We start from the raw sequence: 19,990 nt of genomic DNA on the forward strand, positions 1-19,990 counted from the left end.
AAGTTCAAAGTGGCACCTTCCCCAAAGAAAAGCCCTACCTCAACCACCTGAACCACTAGCTAAAACAGAAACAACGACACAAAAAAGGAAAACAACCTCCCAAACCGGAGGCTTGACTACAGGAGCCAGATGAAACTATATATTCGTTTGTTCAGAAAAAGTAAGTGTCACAGCCAACTTGGCCAGTTCTCACAAAGCACACACCCTTGAGAAGAGCCTGGGTCATCCACGGTCATTTGGGCAGTTTCTCCACAAGAAGAGCAAGCACACTGCATGTGTAGTGAAAAACAAACATTAAACCTCCAGAACTATTTGCACAAAAGAAAAATGGGATCAATTTGGGCTGAGAAGGAGTGGTGCTTATCAAAGGTCAACCACGTAGTACGCGTTTGCTCAATCTCCTTGGTAAAGAGCAAATGGACAGAAACGACTCCTTACCCAGAATTTTCCAAACATTAACCAATGCCCATAACAGCCTAGTGAGGTAAATGAGGTTTTATAAATAGGGGGAGACGCCCTGAGGATACAAAAAAAAAAAAGTGAGGACCTGGCCCCTGGGCCAATGTCCTCTCTGCCTTTCACTTGGTATATAGACTACTCAAAAAAGACTGCCTGAAGCCTCTGTTTTCCACCTTAGTATACAGAAAGCACCTCTCAATTCTCAATTTCACACATAAGAGACTATGTTTTAAGATATAAAGTCTATACCAAAGGTAGCAGGGCTGCTTTGCTTACCACTTTGTCAATTATTATCAAAAATTCTATTAATTGGTTAAGGAAGACCTTCTGCCTATATATACAGGCTTTACTACCAAAAAAAAATAGTTTTAAGTAAATTTTACTTTGTATTATTTATACTACCAGTTGCTAAAGAAACAAAGTCCTGATCATTTTGTACTTGGGCATGTCAAAATCTTTTTTATTATACAAGTAAATATGTCTGGGAACTCACTAGAGGAAAGCACAAGAGAACCACGTGGATGACAGAAATGTTCTATCTTGATTAAGATGGTGGTTATAACATTTATCAAATCTCACTGAATTATATACTGAAGATCTGTGCATTGCCCAGTATGCAAATTTTACCTAAAAAATACATGCATCAAAGAGGATTATTTAATAACCAAACACTTGAGTTAGGAAGCATCAAGGGGAAGCCCCATATCACACCACAAAAAGACAAAAATCCCAGTTGAAAAACTTGCTCTTTTTTTCCTCAGCCTGTCATCTCCAACTTCTGTGCACTAAGTAATTCCTAGGGAATCAAGTGGCCACGGGGCCTTCACAGCCTCCACTAAGCAGAAAGGAGAGGGTCTCAGGGCAGTGTGGAGAATTGCATCTGACTGTGAGCATGTACACCATGTTCATCAACTAGAGTTGCCTCAGATATCAGGCAAAGTAACACAAACCATCCCTGTGTCAAAGGCATCATGGAAAAAAGCATAGATGTCTCCTCTGAGGCAGATTAAGAAGAAATGAATTGAAATTTCATTGGTAACCACATGGCCCAAATTAGTCTCTCATAATTGTCAGTGAGATGCTTATCAGATTGTACAGAGCAAGTGAGGAATGTAAAATGGTACAAATGTAAATGATTTATATTACAAATGGAAATTGCCACTTTCATCAGCAAGTAGCTAAAAGAATATTTTAGCTGAAAAGCCAGGTCTATTTTGTTCAGAAGTAAACCCAGAAATGAGTACATAACAGGATCTCTATTTCAAGGGTTAATAAAAACACCTTTTATTCTGAAATTTTAAAAAGGGGTTGGCGGCGGGGGGGAGTTCCTTCTTGATAGAAATGCCAGGTTTAACCATTGGCATGTCGGAGAAAACACAGTGACCCCCAAGATAACTAGTGTAAGCTAAATTACAACATGTTCATTTTTTAAAATAGCTCTTTAAAATAACTCCAGTGCAACTCCAAAGTCAGTCATTCTTACTAGCAGTCTTAAAAAAAAAAAAAGTATTACCAACACTGGCTACATAAATGTAATTACCCATGTTCATTTCTGACACTCGCCTCTTCCCTAAAGACTACTAAGTATAGCCACTTCAGCATGTAAGAACAGACTATCTTGGATGATAAACAGGGCTTCAGTAGTGCTTTATAACACTAAACTGATGTAAGGTTGCAATGTTCCCATGGGCTCATCTGGTGACACTACCGAAGTTAAAGCTGCAGTGTATTTCAGTCTCCTAGGCTGAAACATGACCTTAGAAACCATCTAATGTGGTTGTTTTCAAACTTTCAGATGACTTTCCACCTTCTTTTTGCCCCATCACACTAAAAAGACACAGAATCATCCATCAATAATAACAGATGCAGAAAAGGACCCACAGGTCATTTGGAAATGTGCAGCCACCACCACACCCCACATTTCCACTCTGTGCCCAGTCTGAACAGCTTTCCCCATATTTCTATCCTTATTCACAAGCAAACCAGAAGGCTACTCTACAGAATCCTGGGACTCTGGGTAAATAGAGCTTGAAAAAAATCACTGATCTGGTCCAACCCTTCACTTTACAATTAAAAGTAAGATGAGAGGCAGTATGGCGTAACTAAAAAGGAGACCATGGAATAAAAGTCAATTCTGGTCCTAGCCCTTGCCAGGTGTATGACCTTGAGCAAATCTCTTAAACTCTTTACATTTCCTCATTATAAAATTGGTATAATCATATCTCTGCCCAGTATTTTCTATAAAATTCCTTTGTAAACAGCAGAGCATTACATACAATATGGTGTTTTTTTGTCTTGTTTTTGGCCACCACGTGGCTTGTGGGATCTTAGTTCCCCGACCAGGGACTGAACCCACGCCCACAGCAATGAAAGCTCAGAGTCCTAACCACTGGACCACCAAGGAATTCCCAATAAGGTGTTATTTTTATTGTCAGGTTATTATAAGCCAAGACAACACGGTGAGTTAAGAGCACCACCAGACCTGGAACTAGAGGCTCCTGACAGCCTCTCCAAGGCTTTTCTCACTACTTCACACAATACTTGTGTTCACTGCCAGACCATTCTTATTAAATTCTCAAACTTGGGTTTTATAATAGCCATTTTTATCAGGAAAACAAAATGGTACCATGCATAAATCAAAATCTTTAAGATTACATGAAAGGGGGATGTAAATGCAAGGAATTTACAGTCTCTGCAAGCCAAAAAGGGGAAACACAGATAAAGGGGGTACTTGCATTTTGCATGATGATATGCTGTGAATGCTCACTAAGGGACTAATGAAACAATTTTGACCATTCTGAGCTGCTGTGTGCTATTGATGTGCTGAAGAAAAAAATAAAAGCCTACAATGGGGCTGAATAATAACTTGAGGGTATACGCATTGATCAGAACACAACCGTTATTTTTAACGGTTAAAAATGTTGCAAAGCAATACATGGTTGAACTCCAGGTCAAATAAAAATACAACTGGACAAAGTAATCTAACCTACAAATTATACATTAATAAAAGACTGAATGGGCATTATCTCTGCCACAAGCCTTACCACCTGGGTGCTGACCATTTAGTGCTCTCACATCTACTGGCCCTCCAGCCACTGAGCGTCCCCACTCATAAGCCTAAAATGAGTCATTGCTGTTTTACCTGCCTAAAGTGTGAGGAGGAAACAGTGAATTTAAGAAACCAGATGGAAAAAAGGATGGAGAAAATAAAGCCAGAGACGTCATTAAAATGTAGCATGAATGGGGAAAAAAGCGTGTGTATACATATATTATTCAAAGAATTTCTAAGACTAATGGAAAGCTTCTTCTCACCCCCAACCCCTCCAAAAAAACAACCCTTGGAAAATACTACCAACGTAATTTTTTTTTCAGAACACAAAAATTTCTTTTTAAAGCTCTTTTTAAAGTTTATGAGCTCATGTATATTCATAAAGTGATTCATTTGGTAGGAACATATAGTCATCCAGAAGCAGTGAACAAGCTATAGCTTTAAATGCTCAATCTACCCATCTAGACTTAAAGGTTATAGTAGCATTTCTGGAAAACATATTACTCATCACTGTTCTAACTATACATCTCTGTATAGAAAACATGGAGAACAGGGTGGGCTAGTAGTACACAAGTCTGTCACTGACAATGGTTAGAAAAGTCAAACCACATTAGAAAATAGCATGGAACTCTGTTAACATCTGCATAGTTCATCACCCTGGAAATTTCACATCACAGACAATAAGCATATGGACTACTTTCAGGGAAGGCTGTTTTCTGAAAATGACTCACCCTAACCCATCTTCAGTGTCTAAACATGAGATGAGACAATGCAAAAGTAAAGCAATGGGTCAATAATGCAACCAAATTATAGCAAAGTAAGGTAAACTAAACTATCTTGTAATTGATGGGCATGTCCTCCCTAAGTTCTGAGTAATTCTCCTCTTATTTCAATGAAGATAGTACATTACACACATGCAGCCTGAACATACAGGATGCTTTCTATTACTGATAATAATACTAACTAAAATTTACAGAGTATTTATTGTTTAAAAAGCACTTGTATTATTATTACTACTACTATGATTGCCTCCATTTTGCAAAAGAACTGAAGCTCAGAGAAAGGAAATGAATTGCCTAAAATTATGAAGACAGTAAGAAATAATGGTAGGACTCAAATTCAAGTGCTATGACTCTAAATTCTGTGATTTTCCTTAAAGTTAAACCTTTTTTCATTTATCAGCATGAAATCCTTCATTCATGAAACCTTTCGTTCATTCATTCCTTTATCTAGTGAAGAAATATTTATTCAACATCTATGTGTTGCACACCATTCTCTTCTTAAGGAAACAGAAAGGGTATGCCTGCTTTAGGTGGTAAAGAAGTGTATATTACAATCTAGCATAATGGTCAAGGAATGATTAATCCCTAAAAAAGAAAGATACCAGCGTAGGAAGTGGCAAAAAGAAATGGGTATGTGGCACAATGGGAACACAGATGAGGAAGCCCTTAACTCTTCCTATAGAGGGCAAGAAAGTTTCCCATAGGAGGTTATAATGTTACCTGAATCTTGAACCATGAAAGAAATCTGGCCAGTAGATAGAGGAGGTAGGGGGCGCGTAGGAAATAAAAACAAGAGGGGCAAAGGCCAGAAAATTCATATATAATATATTGAGGAAACTAGCTCAGCATGACTAGGAGCCAAATCAGGCACCACCCGTGAAGGAGATGGAAAACAGGTAGGGGCCATGGCAAACAAGACCAGGCTTATTGATGCAATGCTAAGGAAAATGGGCTTTGTTTTACTGGAGATAGAAGACAGTGAAGGTGAGTAACATGCTGAAATTTATGCTTTAAAAAGATCAAACTGGTTTTAGTGTGAAGGTTGGAACTTAGGGATAAAAGGCCAGAAACAGGAAAATCAGTTAAAACTCTACTGGAGTAGTACAAAAAATATGAGTGCCTCAATGAAGGCAGTGAAAAGGAGAATGAAGGGCAGGTAACAAACCAGAAGTCTATCTTGAAAACAGGATCTTAAAACTTAGTGATTGACAAGAAGTCGCCAGGCAAGGTTCAAGGAGTAATCTAGGCTAACTCAGATTTCTGGCTTATACTACTGGGTGAAGAAGGAGAAGCTGTTTTGGTTAGATAAATAATGAGTTCTGTTTTAGGTAACTGAATTAAGTCTGTGATACCTATGTGGCATAAGGTCAAGATGTCCAAGATACAGTTAGAAACTGCACCCTAAAACAGCACCCTAAAACTCAGAAGAGGTATGGGATTTAGGAGTCATTTGAGTGTAAGTTGTAGCTGAAGACATGGACCCGTCGCTGGTTAGCCCAGAAAGAATATAAATAGAGGAGACTGAGAAGGGAACATTAATGAACCCAAATATTTAAGGGATAAAGAGAAACAATGTCGGAGGACTGAGAAAAAGAGTTGTAGGAGGAGAGCCAAGATAAGATGTTTGGAAACCTAGAGAAAAGAGAATTCAAGAAGGAGCAGGGGGGCACTTCCCTGGTGGTCCAGTGGTTGAGACTCCGTGCCCCCAATGCGGGGCCCTGGGTTCCATCCCTGGTCAGGGAACTAGATCCCGCATGCTGCCAGGAAGACTCGGCGCAGCCAAATGAATGAATGAATGAATAAATACATACATAAATAAATAAATAAAAAAGAAAGAGCAGGAGTTACTGCAATTAAAAAAGAAAGAAACTAAAGAATAAAGTTTCACAAAGAAAGGGGAGTATGAGGGGACGTACACTGAAACAATATTTCTGTAAAGTATTCATATTTGGCAATGTGTGAAAGTTTTCAAAAGCCTGTAAGATACCCACACCCGATGACACAGTAACTCCACATCGAAGAGTCTATTCTAAGGAAGGAATCAGAAATCCTACAGTGGTTTATAAACAAAAATGTTCATCACAGGATTATTTATAATAGCAACAGAATGAAAATTTTTTTTGCTTCATAAAAAGATAGTTTTATTATAAAACAAAACATGGATATAGAAAGAAAAAGTAAAAGCTTGATAAGCTAACGTGAATATTCTTTGTAACTGACATCCGGGTCAAGAAATAGAATGCTGGGACTTCCCTGGTGGTGCAGTGGTTAAGAATTCGCCTGCCAATGCAGGGGACACGGGTTCGATCCTGGTCCGGGAAGATCCCACATGCCGCGGAGCAACTAAGCCCGTGCGCCACAACTACTGAGCCTGCACTCTAGAGCCTGTGAGCCACAACTACTGAGCCCGTGTGCCACAACTACTGAAGCCCACGCGCCTAGAGCCCATGCTCCGCAACAAGAGAAGCCACCGCAGTGAGAAGCCTGTGCACCACAACAAAGAGTAGCCCCCACTCACCGCTAGAGAAAGCCTGCGCACAGCAACGAAGACCCAAGGCAGCCATAAATAAATAAATAAAAAGGGCAAGAACAAAAGAGTAACATTTAAAAAAAAAAAAAAAAAGAAAGAAATAGAATGCTGCCAGCCACCCCAGGAGCTTCTCTTTGTGCCTCATCCCAATCATAACCCTTCTCTGTCCTCCAAAGTATCCACTATCCTGGTGTTTACAGTAATCACCTCCTTGTGTTTTAATAGTTTAATTACTCAAATGTGCATCTCTAGACAATATTGTTTAATTTGGCAAAAATACTTAAAATGTATGAGAGGAATGGCTAAATAAATTATAGTACATCCATACAATGAATATTAAAGTTATTAAAATTATGTTCATGGATAATTTTCAGTGATACAAAAAAAATTCATGATAATGTTTGCTGAAAAGAGCAGGACACAACCCCCATATTCAGTTAATTATGTAAAATTAAAATGCATAGAGTCAAAAAAGAAAAAGGTGTAAAACAACAAAATGTTAGTGGAAGTTATATACAGGTAGCGAGATCACTTGTGGTTTTTGTTTTCTTCTTTAGTCTTCCTTTTTGCATGTACCAAATTTAATAATGTTCATGTATTATTTTTATCTTCTTTTTAAATTAACCTTTTTTTTTTTTTTTAGGATATCATTGAGGCTCTACTCTGAATCCCGAATAACTAATGCTAAACATCTCTTCCTGTGCTTATGTGCCATCTGCATATCCTTGTCAGTCAAATGTCTTTGCATGTCTTCTGTCATTTACTAATTGTTTTTTTTCACTATTGAGTTTTAGAGTTCTTCATATATTATAGACAATAGTCTTTTGTTGGACATGTGGTTCACAAACATTTTCTCCCAGTCCGTAGTTTATGTTTTCATTCTTTTAACACAGTCTTTAGCAGAGCAAAAGTTTTTAGTTTTCATGAAGTCCAATTTATCAAATTTTCTATGAATCCTACCTTTGATATCAAGTCTGAGAAGTCTTTGCCTAGCTCTAGATTCCAAAAATTTCTCCTGCTCTTTTCCTAAAAGTTTTATAGTTTTATGTTTGCATTATTTAAGCCTATGATCCAGTTCGAGTTAATTTTTATATAATATATGAAGTTTAAGACAAAGTTCATTTTTTTGCTTATGGTGTCCAACTGCTCCAGCACCATTACTGAAAATGCTATCTTTCCTCTATTGAATTGCTTCTATATATTTGTCAAAAATCAATTGGGCAATGGCTAACAGGTACAGCGTTTCTTTTTTAGGTGATGAAAATGTTCAGGAATTAGATAGTGGTGAATGTTGTACAACTTGGTGAATATACTAAAATTCACTGAATTGTACACTTTAAAAGGGAAAATGTTATGGTTTGTGAGTTACAGCTCAATTTTTTAAAAAATCCACTGGAGATATAGGTATAGGTCCCTATTCTGTTACTCTGAGTTCTCTATTCTTTCCATTGATCTATGTGTCTGTCCCTCACACAAACTCGATTATTGTAGCTGTGTAATAAGTCTTGAAATCAGGTAGCATGATTCTTCCCACTTTTTTTTATATTTTGCTATCCTCGTTCCTTTGTATTTCCATAGATATTTTATATTGAGAATAATCTTGTCTATATCTACAAAAAAAATCTTGCTGAAAGTTTTATAGGAATTGTACTAAACTCATATGTCAATCTGGGAAGACCTGATATCTTTATTATACTGAGCCTTCTAATCCAATATACACTGTTAGTATATTGAAATGCAACTGATTTTTGCATGTTTATCTTATATCCTGTGACTTTGCTAATACACATATTATTTCTAGGAGTTTATCAGTAGATTGTTTTCTACATAGCCAATCATGACATCAGTAAATAGGGAGATTTTATTTCTTCCTTTCTGGCCTATATTTCCTTTGTTTCTTTTTCTTGCCTTATTGCCCTAGGTAGAACTTCCAGCACTATGTTGAATAAGAGTAATGAGAACAGACATCCTTGTCTTATGCCCAATCTTAGGAGAAAAGCATTCCATTTTCACCATTAAGTACAATGTTAGCTGTAGGGTTTTTTGTAAATGCTTTATTGAGAAAGTTGAGAAAGTTGTGCTCAAAAAAGGTTGGGCCCTTCTGAGATTATGTATAAAAAGAGTCTGCAACTCATCAAGGGGGAAAGTAACTACTTGTATCTCTCTCTCCCTCTCTCATGTATATATATCCAAAGATCACCCTATTAACCTCAGAAGGCAATATATGTACTATCTAAGCAATCCACTCTATGGTAAATTATCTACACTTGACTCTTAACAATGCTAATTAAATTCAACCATGATCTTTCCTATCAGGCATCCTACCAGAATAGCTCTGTCATAAACGTAAGACAATAACTTTCTGTTTTAAACTAGTAACCTAGATAACTTGGACAATTAGATTATTAAATACAGTAATGGCAGAGACTATGCCACACATTGCTTATATTCCTACTGTGCCTTGAACAGAACCAGAAATAAATAAAGCTATTGATTTAAGTCACTATTTTATGGGATCATTATACAGTTTTTTAAAAAGGAAAGGCCATGGGCTTCCCTGGTGGTGCAGTGGTTGCGAGTCCGCCTGACGATGCAGGGGACATGGGTTCGTGCCCTGGTCCAGGAAGATCCCACATGCCGTGTAGCGGCTGGGCCCGTGAGCCATGGCCGCTGAGCCTGCGCGTCCAGAGCCTGTGCTCCGCAACGGGAGAGGCCACAGCAGTGAGAGGCCCATGTACCGAAAAAAAATAAATAAATAAAAATAAATCATTCTTTCAAAAGAAAAAAAAGGAAAGGCCAAATGTTTCAACCCCTTCGATGTGAATTATAATGGACTACATCACTATTTAAGTATGATGGATATTTACAACCTATAGAGAGAAACAGTTTGCTTCCCACTTCTCAAATACCTCATCCAAATAATAAAAATGGGCTTCTTTTTCACATTTACTAAAAGGAGTCTAGATGAAAGGGGGAAAACACCCCTGTCAAGTTATAACAACTAAAGACTGAATATGCAGCAAAAATAATAAAAATTACTTGTCTACTTTTTGTAGATTCCTTAGGAATCTTTCCATTGACCAAGATTCTATTAATAGTCTGAAGCATTTAAAACATTTTCCCTTCGATGGCTATCATAACATAAGGTGGGGAAGGCTCAAAATGAGCAGACTGGTCTCTATTCAGGGTGTGTGTGTGTGTGTGTGTGTGTGTGTGTGTGTGTGTGTGTGTGTGTGTGTGTGTGTGTGTGTGTGTGTGTGTGTGTGTATAATGTACACAAAGTCAGGTCCTCCTTGCAAAACTTTTTTTAAAAATTTTTTAAATTTAATTTTATTTATTTTTATACAGCAGGTTCTTATTAGTTATTCATTTTATACATATTAGTGTATATATGTCAATCCCAATCTCCCAGTTCATCCCACCACCACCCCTGCCCCCCACTACCACTTTCCCCCCTTGGTGTCCATACGTTTGTTCTCTACACCTGTGTCTCAATTTCTGCCCTGCTTATAGTCATTACTTATTGTGGAAGTCAGGCTAATCCACAAATTAAAGCATTTTTCAAAGATTTTATTTTCAAGCCACTAACTTAGAAATGTTGCTTTATATAAAAGCACTCACCCTGTATATGTCAGTATAACCGAAAGCAATAAATAGCTATCTGCCATTTCAAGCAGAATAGAAGTTATAAGTTCCTACCCCAGCTCCAGTATTTGGTGAGTATTTGCTCTTAGTTTGATTTCTTCTAGGCCTAGAACCGACTGACCCACACTAATTTGCTAAATAAACAATGGGCCTAAAGCTTAACTACTAGTTGTTAGTCATCAAAAAAAAAAAGCTGTTTCTACTCCCCCAGTTTCTTTTTACTTCTAAGTGGAACACAACCAAAACCCAGAAGGTAAATTCAAAAGAGAGAAGGGGGCAGGGAAACATGGCTTTGAGCAACCAAAAAGAAAATCAAAAGGCTCATGCAACCAAAGCTCATGCATTATGATGAAGAGAAGGGTCTCTCGGGCCCTTACTAAAATCTTATTTTATATAAAAATCATTATTACATTTATCTCCTCGTTTCCAGCCCACAGCATATTAAAAGGGGAAAAAAGTAGAAAGAGGAACCAGGAGAGAAAAAAATCCGTTGGAGTAGCAGTGACAGAAGAGACAGAAGTATTACAAAACAGAATTCAACAAAACATTTAGTTCATTCAGTTCATGGGAAAGAACTCTATACACTTCAGCACAAAAAATAATGTTCATAGTGATGACCCTAAGTTATCAAATAAATTTAAATTATACTCATATGTTCTGTTTAAAAAAAAAGAAAATATTAAATACATTAAACATACATATTCAGGAAAGTGTCACTATTAAGCTCGTAAGTCAATCAGATCTTTAGACTGAAGCATGTACTGGCTCTGTAACCTTGGACAAGTTACTTATATTCACTAAGACCCAGTTTCCTTATATGTAAAATGGAGCTAATAAAACACACCTCATTGGGTTGTTGTCTGGTACTAAGAGCTCAACAATTATTAGTCATTTCTATTACTACTGCTCCACTACCACTATTATTCACATTAGAAGGATTTCTATTCCAAATGGTTTTTATTGAGGTATAATTACACACAATGAAACACACATATTAGTGTACCATTTGATGACTTTTGACAAATGTATGCACCCATGTAACTATCACTCCAATCAAGATCTAGGATACTTCCTCCAAAAAGTTCCCTCCTCTTTTCTACTCAATTCCATCCATCCACCTAGAGACAATCACTATTCTGATTTCCATAACCATCACTTAGTTTTACCTGTTCTACTATTCAGATAAATGGAATCACATAACATGTAGCCTATTGTGCCTGAATTCTTTTATTCAACATAATGTTTTTGAGATTCATTTCAAGTTTATCTTTTTAAATTTCTTTCACTGAAATCATAAAAAATTATTTGTATGAATATGCCACTACTTAGTTATCTGTTGGTTGTTTCAAGCTTGGGGCTATAATCCACATATTTTTTAAAATCATAGGGTATATAATGAAGATTCATTTACCAGTAGTATTCACCATACAGAATATCTTACCATTGATATTAATAAAAGAAGCATTAATATAGAGAATGTAGATACTTCAAGGCCTATAGAGGGCCTTTTAATGATTAAATATTCCATACTTCTCACACACCAATAAATATGTAATTGAGATTTCAGTTACTCATAAAGCAATCTTTTATCATATCTGATGAATATTTTTTAATTCTGTAGATGATAAAGAATATCCTCAACACTATTAATAAATTAAAATCCTATACCTAAACAGGAGGAAGCTCCTGTGCCAACACTACTCTGGTTGACCCACTTAATGGAGAACTTCAGCATAAGTCTTATATGAATTCAAACTCCTGATACAGACGCTACACAATTTTCTGCGTATAGGACAGTTCCCATCCATGTCCAGTATTGCTGAGTGTAGCAATACGTTTTTCCTAACATCCCTTAACACTGGTTTACAAGAAAGAACCTTATTTCCTGTGATGAGAAATAAGGCACAAGTTTAAGGAATTCATCTCTTTAGTCATTTTTAAATAATTAATCTGTACAGCCGAAACCCATGCTCTGGCTGATAATATCAATAATAATGCAATTTCTCCCAACACAAATACATTTTAAGTCAAGTTAACTCAGGGAGGAAATTCTGCCTCATTAGTGAAGACCCTATCCTCTGTGAATTTAGACAATGACTAGGCTTAGAACTAGTTATCTAAGGAGAGTGGTTTTCAAAATAATATCCAAAAAATACGAGGACTTTAGCATTTACATTACTTTCATTTATTAAATAAACTGTAACTATTTTTAAGACTTCAATAACAGAGATGCACACAGATGTGTTATATGCCAATTTTAATAAAACGGAGACAAGCTCCAGGCAATTTCACCTACCAGGTTAACTTGCTTTTGTGCAGGACTCAAAATAAGGCTTCTCCAGCCATTTCTGTCCATTTGCTGAATGTGAAATTCTTTAAGATATGCCCTTCACTAGAAAGACTGTAGTTGTGCACTGGTGTTTGTTCTTCTTCTTCTTCTTACTCAGGACTGTGTATATCCACTTATGTAAAATGGTACAAGCACACACAAATGCTGCACTCCATTAGTTGTCAGGCAACACTGCCTCAGCACATGCTCTAGATGACACAGCATGACTGTCACAAAATAAGTGAACCTGTAACGTGAAAGTCTGGGTCCTTCTTGCCCTACTTTTATATTTATGATAGTATTATAAGCTTTGAATACTTCTCCAATAACTTAATGTCTGTGGTAAGGTAAAATGATCAATGAACAATATCAATGAACCATATCAAAATATGATTAAAATTCTGAGATTTAAGAAAAATATCTAATAATGAATATAGCAAGATTGGTCAGGCTCAAGGCAAATTGACAATTAGTATTAGAAACAAATACCAACCAATTCTTCAACCATTATCAAACACACTGATAATAGTATGTGAAATGAAAGACTCTCATATCAGTAACTAAGGTAATAGCTCTTTGTCAATGGAGGTCACCTTCTACAGCGAGAAAAAATATATATCTCAACTCCTTGATACGTTTAGTGAAGTTAAACCTTACAAAATAGATTTATGATCCCTGTCAAGTTATGACATAGTTTGTTGGGGGGAGGGGGGAAGAGTGAGCATAAAAAGAAAGCTTAAGGTTATTGGCGGGGGGAGAATTCAAACAAAATTTAAATCTAACAATGAAAATACCACAGCACTGTTCAAGGTAAGTTATCACACAGAACATGAGTAACTAGTACACACTCTGGAGGAAAAGCTTATTAAATCCTATACTACTAACACTGTAAAGAAGTTTATTGGATGAATATACTACTGTTTAAATATAATTATAACCATTAGTTGAAACAAGAAACTAGAGAAAAGCATCTACAATACCTGAATAATTGAAAGGCTAAAATTATGTGAAATCTTGACACTTCAGCTAGCAAGGTCATGAATGTTGAAAATCTCATCATGCAAGTGATGATGCAAAGGGTTTATTTGTCAAACATGCACAATAGGAGGGAAAAAATTAATATTTAGATAACTTTTTAGTATGCCCTCAAATAAGTTGGTTAAAACATAATGAGATATGTACTAGTGGTAATAAAACAATGACAGGAAAAACTGCAGAAGTAGTGGCTCTTATAAAAACTATTACCTAAATATAGTTTAAGTAAGAATGGCATGTTCCATAGATAAGCATGAGCTGTTAAGAAGATGCCAGTATGATTCAAACTATCAATTTATTAAGGCATGGTCTATAAATTTCAGACTTCACAGAGCTATTTGGAACTATATAATGAGTTCCAGAAACTCTTCTTTCATTTGTGAAATTTGTTAGTTATCTAACCCCAAGTTCTATTATAAACAGTTCAAATAAAGCCCCTGCCCCCGCCCCAAAAAAAACTTGCCGTTTTTACTTTTCGTTACCAAGAAACTCCTTTAGTATCTCTCAGTTACAACACAGCTGCACCAGCTGGTGCATCCTGCTAATACTTTAAATAATTCTGCCAAGCAAGATTGTAATGCTACCAAGCTTTACAACTGCAAATAATGTCAACGATAAAATTAAGACAAAATCTCAACTGAACATACAAAATATATTCATCTCTTTTAAAATTTTGAGTGAATAAAAGACAACGACAGGCAACGAGGATTCTTTTTTTTTAATGACTCTGATAATATTTTCAAACACGCAATGAAGATTTAAATTAGCCGAGAAACTTACTCAACAATCACTCCAAATTGAACAAGTATGAATTAAGGAATATCAGTGATTCTACTACGAAATTAGGATTTCCCGCTACTCCATTTTAAAACTTCTAGAGCAGATTAACTGAAATGTTTTCAGAGCAATACAAACACAGCACAGTGGTGAAGGGCACCAGATTTGAGCCTAGCTCTGCCAAGTATTCACTATCTGTAAACTTTTATTAGTTACCTTAACTCACTGTGCCTCAATTTTTTCATTTGTAGAGATAAAAGTACCTACATTACTGGGTTCTTGTGTAAATCAATACACATAAAGCTCTTAACAGGAGTCTAGTGCCTGGGTGCTTAGAAATGTTAGATGCCATTGTTGTTTGTTGTTGTTAGGCAGGGTGGTCTTAAAAATTGTTACCATTTACAAGGACCCTTCTGTGTAAACCAGGATTTTTTTTGATACTGTGCAACTGAAACAAAACACAAAAATAACCTAGAGCTCCCTAGAGCTCAAACATAGACTGACTTTCTTTAAAATTCAGCAAACTTAAATATATATTTATACTAATTTATCGGTTTTGCACTCATTAGGGCTCCAGATAAAAATTCATTTACAAAACCTCAGACTAGGTCAAAGAACTCAGGACAGAAATTTTGGCTATAAAAATGTTCTTTGAGAAACCAACCCAATCAGAAGTGGTCTTACACTCAACTTTTAAAATATCTGATAGAAGTAACAGTGCTAATTCATCCAAGCTCAAAATTGGATGCTCCCAGGTGAACCTGTTTTCAAAAGAATAAAAATATTTCAAAAAATGTTTTGGGGAAAAAAAAAGACAATGAATTATTTTCCTCTCAGTGAGTAACAAGATAATCCTAGTAAGGAATGTGTGTGAGGCTCAGATGAGAGAATTGTTTTCAGTGAGAGAAGAGAAACAATAAAGAAGAAAATACAAAATTACAAGGGAAAAATAAAAATTAAAACAATGTTATATGTGTTTTACCACAATTTAAATTTTTAATTAAGTCAAAATAAATTATTTTCCATGACCCCATGCATAGCATATAACTGTACGTCTCTAAAATCCAAGATCCAACCTTTTTGGACAGGATAGAAATAGGAAATAAAATTTTCAAAAATAATAATGTAAGTAATAAATTGTTTCTCATAAAAACACAAAGAATATGTAAGTTGTGTTTTCCTGAAAGTTGAGATATTGTGATATGGAGATATTTTACAGTCCTCAGAAAAAAATAACCGTAACAAAAGGAAATGTGGAAATATGGATGCTATGGGGACAATTCATGGGTTCATGGGCTCATTCAAAGCTTTGGAAGGCCCACTCTGACTCTGCTTAAAGAAGAGTCAGGGGCTTCCCTAGTGGCGCAGTGGTTGAGAGTCCGCCTGCCGATGCAGGAGGCACGGGTTTGTGCCCCGGTCCGGGAAGATCCCACATGCCGCGGAGCGGCTAGGCCCGTGAGCCACAGCCGCTGAGCCTCCGCGGAGCCTGTGCTCCGCAACAGGAGAGGCCACAACAGTGAGAGGCCCGCGTACCACAAAAAAAAAAAAAAAAAAAAGAAGAGTCAGCATTCTGACTATACTTACTTAGAGAAGAGTCAGAGCTCCTGAAGACAAAAAGCCTTGAAACCTAAGGTAGCAATCATCATGGGAAATATTTTAGGAAGTAACTCGAGGTTTGTGTTTTCCCCACAATTTGTTAGAGGAAAGAAAAAAAAATGAAGATCTAACTATATCATCTCAAGAGCTCAGAACAGTTCCTTTAAAGTAAAATTTTAGACTTTTCTCCCCAAACAAAAATTGACATATCTGTTGTCACAATGCCATCACAGGCAACTTACATTAATGTACAGTTAGTTCCTTCAGAATTGTTACATGCCACCAAGCCAAAGTCAGCACAGAAAATATATTAAATGACTCTCTGGCAAAACAGAGCTTCCAACAGGGCAATGATAAACATAAAATAACTCTTATGAAAGTTGGGGTATTATATAAAAATATGCAGATTCCTTTTAAATTTGAAATCCCCAATTCATTAAGAAATAAATCCCCCCTTAAAAGAAACTCAGAGCACCATATCAACCAGGTCATTCAATTCTAATGTTACAGAGTGAATGCAGCAAAATTAGAACATGTTTTATACAATATTAACTAGTCATGTGAGATCTTAATTTTAAATGTTTGCTTGTTTACCTGCCCCCATAGCTAAGTACTTACTGTACATCATTCGTTTCTGTCTTTAAAATACTTGGTGGTGAAAATTAAAGCTAAGTAAAGGATACTATCATTTTCTCTCCAAACAAAAAAACTACTTAAGATAAGTATTAATCTAGGAAGACTCTGGTGCCTGGTCTTTACCCAGAATCTTGGTTGTGTCTGTAGGAAGGGGGGAAAACTGCTTTTATCAAGGCCAAAGGCAAACACTGCCAGGGAAAAATCAGTCACTGTAAAATGTATAGGGAATAATAAATCAACAACAGCCCTTCTCCTCAAGCAGCTTAACATTAACAGTAAAAGTCAACTGCAAGAGATAACACAAAGCAAAACAAGATTAACTGCCACATGACTCAGAGACAATTAGGCTGAGCTCAAAGAAGGGAATGGATCACCTGGGCCAGAATAAACAGAAAGTTTCCCTAAGGCTAAGAAGCATTTAAGGAAGGTAATGGGCAGAAGTTCTTAGAAGGAGGAAGGGCACTCAAGCACTGTGCCTGTACTCTCATACTGATGAAGGAGGCTACCTTGGAAGGAAGTGGATCTGACACCTTTTATCAGCATTAAGCAACTAACATGAATGAGGATGGAAAAGAAATATAACTGATTTCCAGGTTTCTGCCACTCCCAAATAATAAAGCAAGCATCAAGACCTAAACTGGGTAAAACAAACTTCAGTGACTCAGCTTAGGACCAGCTGAAAATGAAGTTCTGGTTAAACAAAACAACTGCTTTCTTTGAACTTGCCTCCTGTGTCAGTAGGGTAATTGCCCTAGATAAAGAGACATCTTCAAAGGCAGAAATTACAAAAGACACGACACTTTGTCACAGCTTCCCCTCCCCCCCCCATATCCTCAAGTCCATTCTCGGACATATATATACTACCAAACGTAAAATAGATAGCTAGTGGGAAGCAGCCGCATAGCACAGGGAGATCAACTCTGTGCTTTGTGACCACCTAGAGGGGTGGGATAGGGAGGGTGGGAGGGAGATGCAAGAGGGAGGAGATATGGGAACATATGTATATGTATAACTGATTCACTGTTATAAAGCAGAAACTAACACACCATTGTAAAGCAATTATACTCCAATAAAGATGTAAAAAACTAAAAAATAAATAAATAAATAAAATTAGATAAATATCACTTGTTAAAAAAAAAAAAGACATGACAATCAAGCAAAAACAAACCAAAAAAACATGCACAACAAAAGAACCACCACAGAGCCAGTGGTTCAAACGCTGCCTCGGTTCCTTGCCAAGAAACAAGTTAATTCCTATGCTAAATACCTTTCCTCTGTTTTCACGTGGTTTTTCAAATGCTGAATGCATCAAGAAATCATACCACTTAAGAAGTTCTAATGTTTTATGATTTCTCTTTTTTGTTGTGTATTCTGTGGTCGAGATCTGTTTTGTCTTATTTCTGAATCAAAAGAAAGCAGAAACCTTAGCCAGAATAATTTACACCAGATATGTGAATTTACATATCAGACAATATTTTTAAAAACAGAAACATCCTCCTGGGGACTCTTCTTATAAGATGATTGAACTAAGGTGGCCTAAAGACAACCTTTTCCCCCTTCCAAGCACAATCTTCCTGTTCTCTCAGCCTCATCTGAACCTGCTCAACTAAACAAAGAACCACGCAAAGAAAATTTCACAGAATACTAACTTCAATAATTTACAGACAAACCAACACACCCCTGGCTCCAGTCTAGAATAAATTACAAGGTTCTTTATTTGCAATGACTCTGCGCTCCTCTTCTCTTTATCCTCTTATCTCCACTCCTAATAATCTCATATTTCTTCCCTATACATGAATCAAAGCTAAGATTCTTTGAAATATCCCACACATTCATGCAGTATCTCTCAGATCAGAATCACCTCAGCTCTACATCGAGACTACAGCAATTCTCAGCACAGGAAGGTGACTATTGAGGGTGCAGTTTAAAAGAAAAAGCATAATTAATAAAATAAACCTTATTTGATCAATAAAAAGATACCCATTGTCTTCATATTACAAACACCAAAAATAAAGCTCAAAAATGAGAAAATATTCAGAACAAACTCAGTTTAAGACAGGCTTGCCATTAATGTACGTTTGTAGGTGCAACGTACACTAGAAGTCTTACTGCATATCATAAATAGAAATGTTTCCTCTTCTCAGATAATAGTTTAATTTTGATAATTTTTATTTTGAGAGTATTTTTATTTTAAAAATAAGACAATTTTGTAACTATTTCAAAGTACTACAAAAGGGGATAAGGCATGAGATTTTTATGTTTATCAAAAAGGCGATGAAAGCCGCAAAAATCTCTGATCAATGGCTAAAGCCACAAACTGCATAACACAGACAACATCTCCTACAAAAAGTGAACTTACTGAATACGAAAAATGTTGGAACCTAGTGCTTTGAGCTCCTAATCTAGTGCTCACTTATTTGCCGTGAAATAGAGAACAAATAACCTAAATGTTGGACTACTATCTTCCCCAAATTAGAAAATAAAATAATGTGAAGTAGAGGAAAAGAAAAAAAAAGAATATCATAAAAAACAGATCTATTTAATACTTTCACTGAAATATGAAGGTCTAAGTTCAAAGGGCCTATTTTTTTTCAAAGAGAGAAGCAGCTAGTTTTACATTAAATAAAACTTCCTGTTCTATAAGTAACATCAGTTGAACACTTAATATGTGCTGGGCACCACGCTAAGTGCTTTCCGTGATTATCTGGTTTAATTCTCCCAGACACTAATGAAGTACCCACCGTTATTTTACAGAGGAGAAAACTGAGGTTTACAACAGTTAAGAAACTTGCTAAACTAACAAATTAGGAAGCTGAAACTCCTCTACAGGTCTTCGGACTCCAAAGCCTGGATTCACCACCATTCCCTCCACGAGGAAAGCAGCGGTTTCTAGCCTAGCACTGACTCTTCTTGGCTATACATAAAAACCTGCATCTCCCCATACACTCATCTCTACCGCTCCCTCAACCCACCTGAACTCTTGCTAATTGTTCTTTGTCATTTAGAACTTCTTACATGGCTAGATAAATGTCAACTTCAAAAAGGTGATAAGGAAAGTGCCTTACAATCTTGAAACACAGCTGATGGGCCCTTTTCCAAAGCCTGGCTTACTCATTCATTCATTCATTCAAGTATTCACTGAGCACCTACTA

General features: G+C 36.5%; 1 protein-coding gene and 1 long non-coding RNA gene across 8 annotated transcripts in view; both read right to left on the reverse strand.

The window, feature by feature from the left end:
* SIK3 (SIK family kinase 3) overlaps positions 1–19,990 on the reverse strand; it is a 296,083-nt gene that overhangs the window by 167,765 nt on the left and 108,328 nt on the right. The window lies entirely within an intron of this gene.
* LOC111166948 (uncharacterized) overlaps positions 1–19,990 on the reverse strand; it is a 105,603-nt gene that overhangs the window by 22,501 nt on the left and 63,112 nt on the right. Inside the window, exon 1 of the long non-coding RNA XR_002642718.2 lies at positions 1–19,990. This exon is cut by the window's left edge and continues 21,197 nt beyond it; it is cut by the window's right edge and continues 63,112 nt beyond it. This is a non-coding gene — a long non-coding RNA (uncharacterized LOC111166948).

Source organism: Delphinapterus leucas, chromosome 7, assembly GCF_059928025.1.
Source record: "Delphinapterus leucas isolate spDelLeu-1000000601 "Yukka" chromosome 7, BTC_Dleu_Yukka2, whole genome shotgun sequence".
Lineage (NCBI taxonomy): Eukaryota > Metazoa > Chordata > Mammalia > Artiodactyla > Monodontidae > Delphinapterus > Delphinapterus leucas.